Source organism: Manis pentadactyla, chromosome 10 (genome assembly GCF_030020395.1).
Source record: "Manis pentadactyla isolate mManPen7 chromosome 10, mManPen7.hap1, whole genome shotgun sequence".
Lineage (NCBI taxonomy): Eukaryota > Metazoa > Chordata > Mammalia > Pholidota > Manidae > Manis > Manis pentadactyla.
This window is the reverse complement of record NC_080028.1, coordinates 44,698,586-44,707,735: the sequence shown is the minus strand read 5'-3', so window position 1 is coordinate 44,707,735 and position 9,150 is coordinate 44,698,586. Positions and strand designations below refer to the sequence as shown.

The 9,150-nt window shown below is 38.3% G+C and overlaps 1 pseudogene; it reads left to right on the top strand.

Moving 5' to 3' along the window:
- The first annotated feature begins 373 nt into the window (after positions 1 to 373).
- Positions 374 to 1,365, top strand: LOC118917387 (olfactory receptor 6C2-like; annotated as a pseudogene).
- Positions 1,366 to 9,150: the final 7,785 nt, after the last annotated feature.

The following is a 9,150-nucleotide window of genomic DNA, read 5'->3' as shown; positions in this document are numbered from 1 at the left end:
GCAGATCCCTGCTGCTGGGGTGGGACTCATGATACTGGTTTTGTTTTTGTTTTTCCACTGACTGATAATCCACTGAAAGAGTTTTATTTCCAGGTTTAGTTTTGGGGTTTTTGATTGTTTGCATAATCTAGGAATCCTTGTACCAGAGACATCATTAATATTATAAGAACGTTTACCACCAGCTTTCTGCTCATACTATTGTCTGAATCATGAAGTAAAATGAGTTACCGACACAACCCCATTATCAAATGAAATGATATCTGCTTGCTTGGAACTCTGACTTTACTCCCATTTTTAATCCATCTGGACAGTCTTCATTTCCAATTTCTACCCTATTTTTACCAACAGAACATGCAGAAATCAGAGGTCAGTGATGAAAAATTACACAGTGTTAACAACATTCATCCTGGTAGGACTGACAGATGACCCAAATCTACAGATTCTGCTTTTCTTCTTTCTGTTCATCACCTACCTGCTGAGTGTAATTGGGAACCTGACCATCATCACCCTCATCTTTGTAGATCTCCACCTTAAAACTCCTATGTACTTCTTTCTCTGCAACTTCTCCATTTTAGAAGTCTCTTTTACCACTGTCTGTATTCCCAGATACCTGTATACCCTTGCCACTGGGGACAATACAGTTACCTACAACACTTGTGCCACTCAATTGTTTTTTATTACTGTCCTGGTGTCACTGAGTTCTTTCTCCTGACTGCCATGTCCTATGACCACTATGTGGCCATCTGCAAAACCCTGCATTACATGAGCATCATGAACAGCAGGATCTGTACCAAGTTCCTAACAGGCTGTTACCTGTCAGCTCTGACGATTGTCCTCCCACCCTATATCATGGTCTCTGGGCTCGAGTTTTGTGACTCCAATGTCATAGATCACTTTGCCTGTGATGCTGCTCCCGTCCTGAAGATCTCCTGCTCTGACACAGAGTTCATAGAGCGATTTGTCTTGATCACGGCCGTGCTGACACTCACTGTCACCTTGGTGTGTGTGACCATGTCCTACACACACATCATCAGAACCATCCTCAGATTCCCTTCTGCCCAGCAAAGAAAGAAGGCTTTTTCTACCTGCTCTTCCCATTTCATTGTGGTTTCTATCACTTACGGCAGCTGCATCTTTATGTATATCAGACCACCTGCCAAAGAATTGGTCTCTCTGAATAAGATGGTGTCAGTACTCATGACTTCAGTTGCCCCAGTAATGAATCCCTTCATTTATACTCTGAGGAACAAGCAAGTGATACAAGCCTTCAAAGACATGATCAAAAAGGTTGCATCTCTCTCAAAGAATGGAAGTCTAGTGAATTTTAAAGGTAAAAAAACCATTCCAATTTTAACAGTTTTATGAATATATAATTTAAATTCCATAAAAGTCACCAGTTTTAAGTGTACTCTTGAATAAATTCTAGTAAATTAATAGAACCGTGCTGCAAACACCACAATTCAGTTTTAGAATGTTTCCATCAGCCCCAAACATTTTCCTGATGACCACAGGTTGTCAATCAACACTTCCATCCTGAAGCTTAATACAACCACTGATCTGTTTTCTGTCTCTAGAAATTTGCCTTCTCTGGACATTTTATATAAATGGAAGCAGATAACCTGTAGAATTTTGTGCCTATTTTCCTTACTTTTCATAATGTTTTTGAGGTTCATCCATGTTGTAACATGTATCAGTAGCTTATTCCTTTTCCCCGCAGAGTATTCCATCATATGAATATACTGCATTTTGTTTATTGATTCACTAGTGATGGACATTTATATAGCTTACATGTGATTGTGACATTTGTTTTGATTTCTTTACCTCTAAGAGGAATTGCTGAGTCATATGGTATCTATCTACCAATAACTCAGAGTAGACTCTATTTTATGATGTCTATTCCCATGAGTGTGTGGTGGCACCTGACTGTGGATTTAATTTGAATATCCTGAATGACTAATGTTATTGAGCATCTTTTAATGTGCTTATTATTTATACACGTTCTTTCGCAAAATTTCTTCTCAAATCTTATGCCCATTTTTTAATTGGGATTTTTGTCTTTATATTGTAAAATTATTTATATATTGTGATGCAAATTCTGTAACAAATGTATGTAAACATTTTCTCCCAATCAGTTGTTTTTGTTGTTTTATTTTCTAAGGTTACCTTGTGAAGTACTAATTTTTTTATTTTTACAAATATTTTTTTTTCCACTTTTTTCTTTAATGAATGTGCTTTTAATGTCTTATCTAAGATAGATGAGCCTAATTTATGTTTCTTAGCTCTTACATTTAAGTATTTGACCCATTTTGTGTTAATTTTTATATATGGTGTGGGATCAGAGTGTAAGTTCATTTTTTGCCATGGACATTCTATTATCCCAGCATGTTTGTTGAAACGACAAGCCTTTCCCCTATTCAATTATCATGGTAGCTTGTTGAAAATCAGTTGAAAATCAGTTGATCGTAAGTGGCTATTTCTAAACTCTTAATTATATTTTATTTTACTTACATCAACACCACACTGTCTTGATGACTGTGACTTTAGAGTAAATTTTGAATTTGGTAGTGTAAAGCCTCCAATTGTGTTCTTTGTCAAAAGAAAGTTGGGTAGCCAAGACTTTTGCATTTACATATACATTTAGGAAAAGCCTATCATTTTAGATTTTAATTCTTGCACATTACCTCCCTATTTCTTTTGTACCCACACTGTTAAATTTATTAACCATTATTTCCTTTTAGCTGAATCTATTGCCAGAATGAATAGAGAAAAATTCCTTCATGCACATATCCTTACCTGTCATTACAGCTTTTTAGTTCATTACCTTCAGAGCCAGGAAAAGTTATAATTCCTAGAAATATAACTTAGGGAAACTCTTGAAGCACATATGCGTCAGTTTCATGCAGAAAATTATTTATACATTACTCTTCCTAGTAGTGAAAACCTGGAAACATGGTCTATGTCCATCAGTCATAGAACAGATTAATCATGTGTGCTCAAAGTCACACAAAGGAATACTGTAAAGTCTTTGAACACAATTTAACAAAACCATTAACATGAACAAGTTTCATAAAAAATAATGGGGGAACATAAGGCAAAGAAAAGTGTATACAGCTTAATTCCATTCACACAAATTTTTTAAAAATATAAAACGACAATAGAATTTATATTAAATTCCTTGATGGTAAGGTTACAATAAAAATTAAGGACATTTTTATAGAAATGAGTGTAGTTATGTTCTGGGCAATGGGGAGAAGGTTAATGTGATGCAGACAGGTAAGTGGGAATTTTTAAGGTTATGGCAGTGATCCATTTCATAACTTGAATGTTACTTACATTAAGTGCTTGCTTTATAGTTGTCTTTTTAAAAGTGCACGAATGTTTTATGCTTGCTTGAGTTATGAGCAAATTGTTAAAATATAATTGATTTGAAAAAATTGCCCAAAATTATTGTATACTTAAGTAATCCAAAGAGAATATTTGTTCAGCTACATGCACATTAATTTGAACATCTGGATGAAATAGGTAATTGTCTATGAAAATATAATTTACCAAATTGACCCAGGGAGGAAGAGAAAATCTAAAGTGACTTCCAAAGAAGACATAGAGAAAGTTGAGAAAGAGGTATCCTTCAAAATGCAGCAGGTCTTCTGGATTAGTTTCAGAGGTTAACTCTCCAAACCTTTAAAGTCAATAACTGCTTCCTTAGTCCTTCTAGATAACTTTGAACCTGACATTTTTCACAATGATCATGGCTCCTTGAATCAAAATGGCTTTTCTTGGAACATGAGGATGTAGTTTTTATGTAAGTTTCTTATCCATGGAAATCATATTTGTAAATGAAATGTCAGTAGATTTAAGTTTAATTGTTTGCTCTATAGCATCAACCAGAGAATGTTCTTGCACATTTACTTCAATTCTGCTATACTAATGTATGACACCTCACTGGAAGTTCTCACCCAGTTTATGCTGAGAAGTCTACGATGTCTAACTTTCCAATGTGATCTGTATGCCTATCTGATACACCAAGTTCAACCATACTTGGCTTTGTAAAATTTAGTTTTTCCACACCACAGTTGTAGTCAAAGACATGCTCTTAAGCCAAGACCTGCATGGTGCCTTTGATTCATACAATGTCCCATAGGTTGTAAGGGGCAATGAGGAAGAAGCAATACCTCTACAACTTCCCCTACATACATACCTCACTAACAACTGCACATGCACCTGTCAGGTGAAGCTGAATGGAATCTGGAAAGACCTTTTTACACTAACTCAAAATCCAGAAACACTAATGGAAAAGACTGGTAGGTCTGATTTTTTTTTAACTTTGAAAAAAATGCCTGTGGAGCACAGAAACACGAAAAGATGTCCAACATCACTTTTCACCAGAGAAATGCAAATCAATACCAAAATAAGATATTACTTCACACCAGTTATAATGGCTCATTCCAACAAGACAATCAAGAACAAGTGTTGGTAAGAATATGGAGAAAGGAGAGCCTTTGTACACTGTTGGTGGGAATGTAAATTGGTATGGGCAGTATGGAGGTTCCTCAAAAAATTAAAAATAGATTTACCATACGACCCAACAATTCCATTCTGGAAATTTACCCCCCAAAAAGTGTTTTGTTTTTGTGTTCATCAATAGATGAATAGGTAAAGAAGTGGTATATGTATTAACAAAGGAATATCACTCAGCAATAAAAATGAATGTAATATTTCCATTTGCAACAACATGAAAGGACCTAGAGGACAGAATATCTAGAAGATATCATGCTAACTGAAATAGGTCCAAGAACAACAAATACCATACGATTTTGCTTATATGTGGAATCTAAAATACAAACAAATGAACAAACTAACAATATAGAAATAGACTCATAAGCACAGATGATGGACTGTTGGTTATCATAGGGGAGAGGAGTAGGAAGATGAGTGAAATAGGTAAAGGGGATAAAGAGGTAGAAACTTCAATTCATAGAATAAGTCACAGGGATGGAAGGACAGCATAGGGAATATACCAATGATGATATAATATATTTGTATGGTGACAGGTGGTAACTACATTTATCATGGTAAACATTAGGCAATATGTATAGTTGTTGAATCCCTGTTATACAGCTGAAACCAATATAGCAACTATATTTCAATAATAAAAAGTTTTTGTGTGGCAGTAAGTAAAACAACAAAGCTAATGTCAAACTGGGAAAAACATTTGCAGTTGATATTATTTAACTAAAACCTAACCTCTCTAATTCAAAAAATATTCTGTAAAATCAATAAGAAAACACCACTATTCCAATAGAAAGTAATGCAAGAGCAATATGAAAAGATTATTCAAATAAAATAAAAGAGAAAATTCATAACGACATGGAAATATGGTCAAAATTTTTCATAATAATATAGATGATCAAGCAATACTGTTACCAATTTTCACTCCTCAATTTCTTTATAACCTCTAATCTAAAACCTTGTAAAATAAGTACAAGAAAGGAAAATCAAAGGACAATCTGACTCAAGAACATATACAAATATCTTAAATATCTGCAAGTAGAACACTTTCTTAATTAAAAAAATGATGTTTGGGTGTCTGCAGAGATGCAAAGGTGATTTAAATATTACATATATTAATATCATTTCATTACCCCAATAACAAAAGGAGAAAAACTGTATATTTATTTTACCAGATACACTAAATTTATCTTGTTTTATTTACACTAACTTAATAAAAATTTAAAAATTTTAATAATGTTCAACATTTATTCGTGATAACTTGTAGAGCAAGCTATGAATGGACATGAATCTTGGAGTGTCCTAGTAGACTTGAAATAATTAACTTTGCCTTTTCCCACCCAGGCTAATTGTTCAAAAATAATAAAATAATCTGACAGTAAAGTTTATTGAAACAATGGAATAGTGAGTGTGCAGTCTCCTATGTGTTTATAATAATGAGTCACATTACTGGACAAAACACACGTGAGATGAAGGGATATTCAAAACCGAGGGAAGAGCTCTTTCTCCTATAGTAGGGGTTGTGTGGCTTCACCCGAGTCCAGCATCTCTCAGGGCATCCCTGAGAGGCATCTCGCCTGAACTCAGCTGAAGAATCCCTCAAGCAATAAAAAGAAAAGTGAGAAGAAACCATCCTTGTGATTTGCCCTCGGACACTCCTTGTTTGGCACCTGACAATCTGTTTCAGATTCTATTGTTGCATCTTCCTTTCTCCAAGGACGCAGTCCCAGCTGATAGCTGTTTTGTCCACACAAAGTTCAAGTTCATTTCACTGTAGGTTAATGAGCACATTTGCACCTAGGACCCCAAGGGGTTCTTCTGTTTGTTAAATCAGATGATCCCTGCACACCTGTTGAGGACCAGCTATAACCGATGCTGTACTTGCTAATATACAACTTGCAGGGAAACCGGACTTCCTGTACAGAGGTCACGATACTGACTTGGTCCAAACCAGAGAGTTTCTCACCATCACAACAGTCTTTAATTCTTTCAAATATACAGGCTATAGGAGCATATTTATTAGAATTAAAGTCAGACAATATCTGCTCTTGGGTATCCTGATAAGACTGTAGAAGGTAAAGGACATTTGGGAAAGGCCCCTGGGAAAAGGTGGGCATTGGGCGCCTGAGAAACCTCTGCCCACTCACAGACTTGCCAATGAGAGCAAATGTGTGAGTGCATGAAAAATACTCTGGGACACACCACCACTAACTGCTGCTCTGCTCTGAGTCACTCTAAGGATCTCTGTGGTTAAATTGCCCATAGAAGCCATGCACAGAAATCTAAGATGAGTGTGATTTACTCAGTTATGCCAGTTGTTCACCCTCCAGAACACAAGGAGCTCTAAACAAGGCAGAAGGCTTTGACCTATGGGTTTCAACACCCAGGCTCTAAATTATTAAATTATTATTTATGGTGTTTCACAATAGGAATTAGTGTTTATCTGATGTTACCCTATTCTCTAACATTGTGACATTTGAACTTTAATGAGACTTTTAAAAGGTGTCCTTGAGAGAAGTGTAAAGGATAGGACACTCAAGTTTCAGGGAATGAATGTAGTCTCCCGTGTATATGGTTCTATAAGATATCCCAATTCTCTCAACCCAGCAAAAATGCCTCCCTAGTATTTATTTATTTTTGGCTATACAACTTGAATATATCTACCACTAGAGTAATTTCATAGATTTAATGAGCAGTAACACAAACCATGCATGAAAGAGGAAAACATTCTGTTATTAGTAAGACAACACAATAAACAATGAACTTTCCCATGCTATTCCTGTGAGTTTACCCAGTGCTTACACTCAGGCTACCATAGCTTAAATGGATGATCTCCCTGCATGAATGGGCAGGCACTTCAGTGTTTGAGACATGCAGCAGAGTGGCTGGGATCCACGTGGAGCCCCCTGATGGTCATGCTGGGGTTCTCTAACAGTAGGACTTGACTTGACCTCACAGCAGTGCAGAGATGGAGAGCCGGGGGCCCTTTCAGCCCCAGCAGGGCAGCTGCCTGATGGGAAGTAGAGATTTCTAGGGTTGGTCCACTGTATTTTAGAGGCTGCTTCTGCTAACAACACAGTGGCTGCCACTGCCCCGAGACAGCCAGGCCATCTTGGTTACTGAATCTATTTCCTTGATGGATAACCACCTGGACCCTTGGCGGCGCCGGGTGTCTGGGTGAGCCTTCTCAGAGTCACTCTCTGTTTCCCCGGCACACAGAGATGGGAGGGCCTGCCTGCCTGAGGGTGGCTGAGGGCAGGGGCTCCTAGAAATTTCAGTTTTAGCATGAGAAAGGCCTTTTCCTGTTCTGATCCCTAAGTGAGAGGGTCGCTGTCATCTCCCCATTAAGGACATCATGAACAGGCTTGGCAAGAAGCTCAGAGAGGACGTCTGGACCCTCAGAAGCTGAAGCTTGGCAGTGGTTGTTCTCCACAACTAAGGGCCTAGATGCCCTGACTGTGGCTTAGGGCTAGGGTTAGAGTTAGGGTCCGAGACCTCTACCCCTTGTTTAAAGAAAAGTGCCGCTTTTGGGTAAAACAAACAGGCCAAGTCCAGCAGGATAGCCAAAGTCCCTTATAAAAGGCTTCCAGACTCCAGGAACAGCCGCCCAGGCAGAGCTCTCCTGGGGAGCGTCCTGGTCCTGGCTCGCATGCCTCCTCCCTTCATGGGACCTGTGGTCTCCATTTTCTTTCTTCTTTTTTCATTCTGTCTCTTAAACCTCCAAGCCAGATTTGTCTCTAATTGTTTAGAGGCAATACACATTCCAATGGCCATAGAGCAAGTATATCTACAAATCTGTACCAACACAGCTACACATGAATCCTCCTGAATACAGCAAGTAGGATCTCCTGCAGTGGCTGCCCCCAATGACCCCACTGCCCCGACCTCCCTCTCCTGACGGACAGCAAGGGCTCCGACTCTGAGGACACCATCCCTTCTCAGAGGAGGCAGTTCCAGAAGTGAGACATTGCTCTTATCCTGAAAGATTTCAGGCTAGTGTCCTTGAGGGGGGAATGCTAGAGAAGCCAGTTAGACAGACATGAGCAGAGGGGATAAAGGAGGGTAGCCGAGCACCCAGTCTGCACCCCAGCCCTGCCTGAAGGCCACCCTGTTTCCCTAGACCAGCCCCTTTTGTAGTTCAGCACAAACTAAAGAACAAAAATATGGGTTACTGGGACTTCCCTGATTTATAAACTATGCACTTCAGGAAGAACTGACTCTGAGGCCATTATATCATCATTACATAATTTATATTGCAGTTTTAGCCCCACCATGAGTTTTGCTTAGACTCTCATGAGAAAAATGATGACCATGAATTTGGGCAAGGAGGCTGCAGGCGAGGAAGCAAGAAGGAGCCAAAGGATAATGCAAAATGGCAAGATGGGAGACAGGAAACCAAATCAGCTATAAAAATACACAATATAAAATCTAGAATGTGCCTACCCACACTCAGGGGCAGCCTGCTCCTCTGTCTTTGGAGCTTACTTTCTTTTTAATTTCTTAAACATTCCAACAATTTCCCCAGTTGTACCCAATGTCTGTTCTGAGTAGAGAATCAAAACTACATTAGGTTGCTCTAGTAAGCAATCTACATTCATCCATCGAAATATTTAATAAGCATCTATTATTTAAAGAGATGCA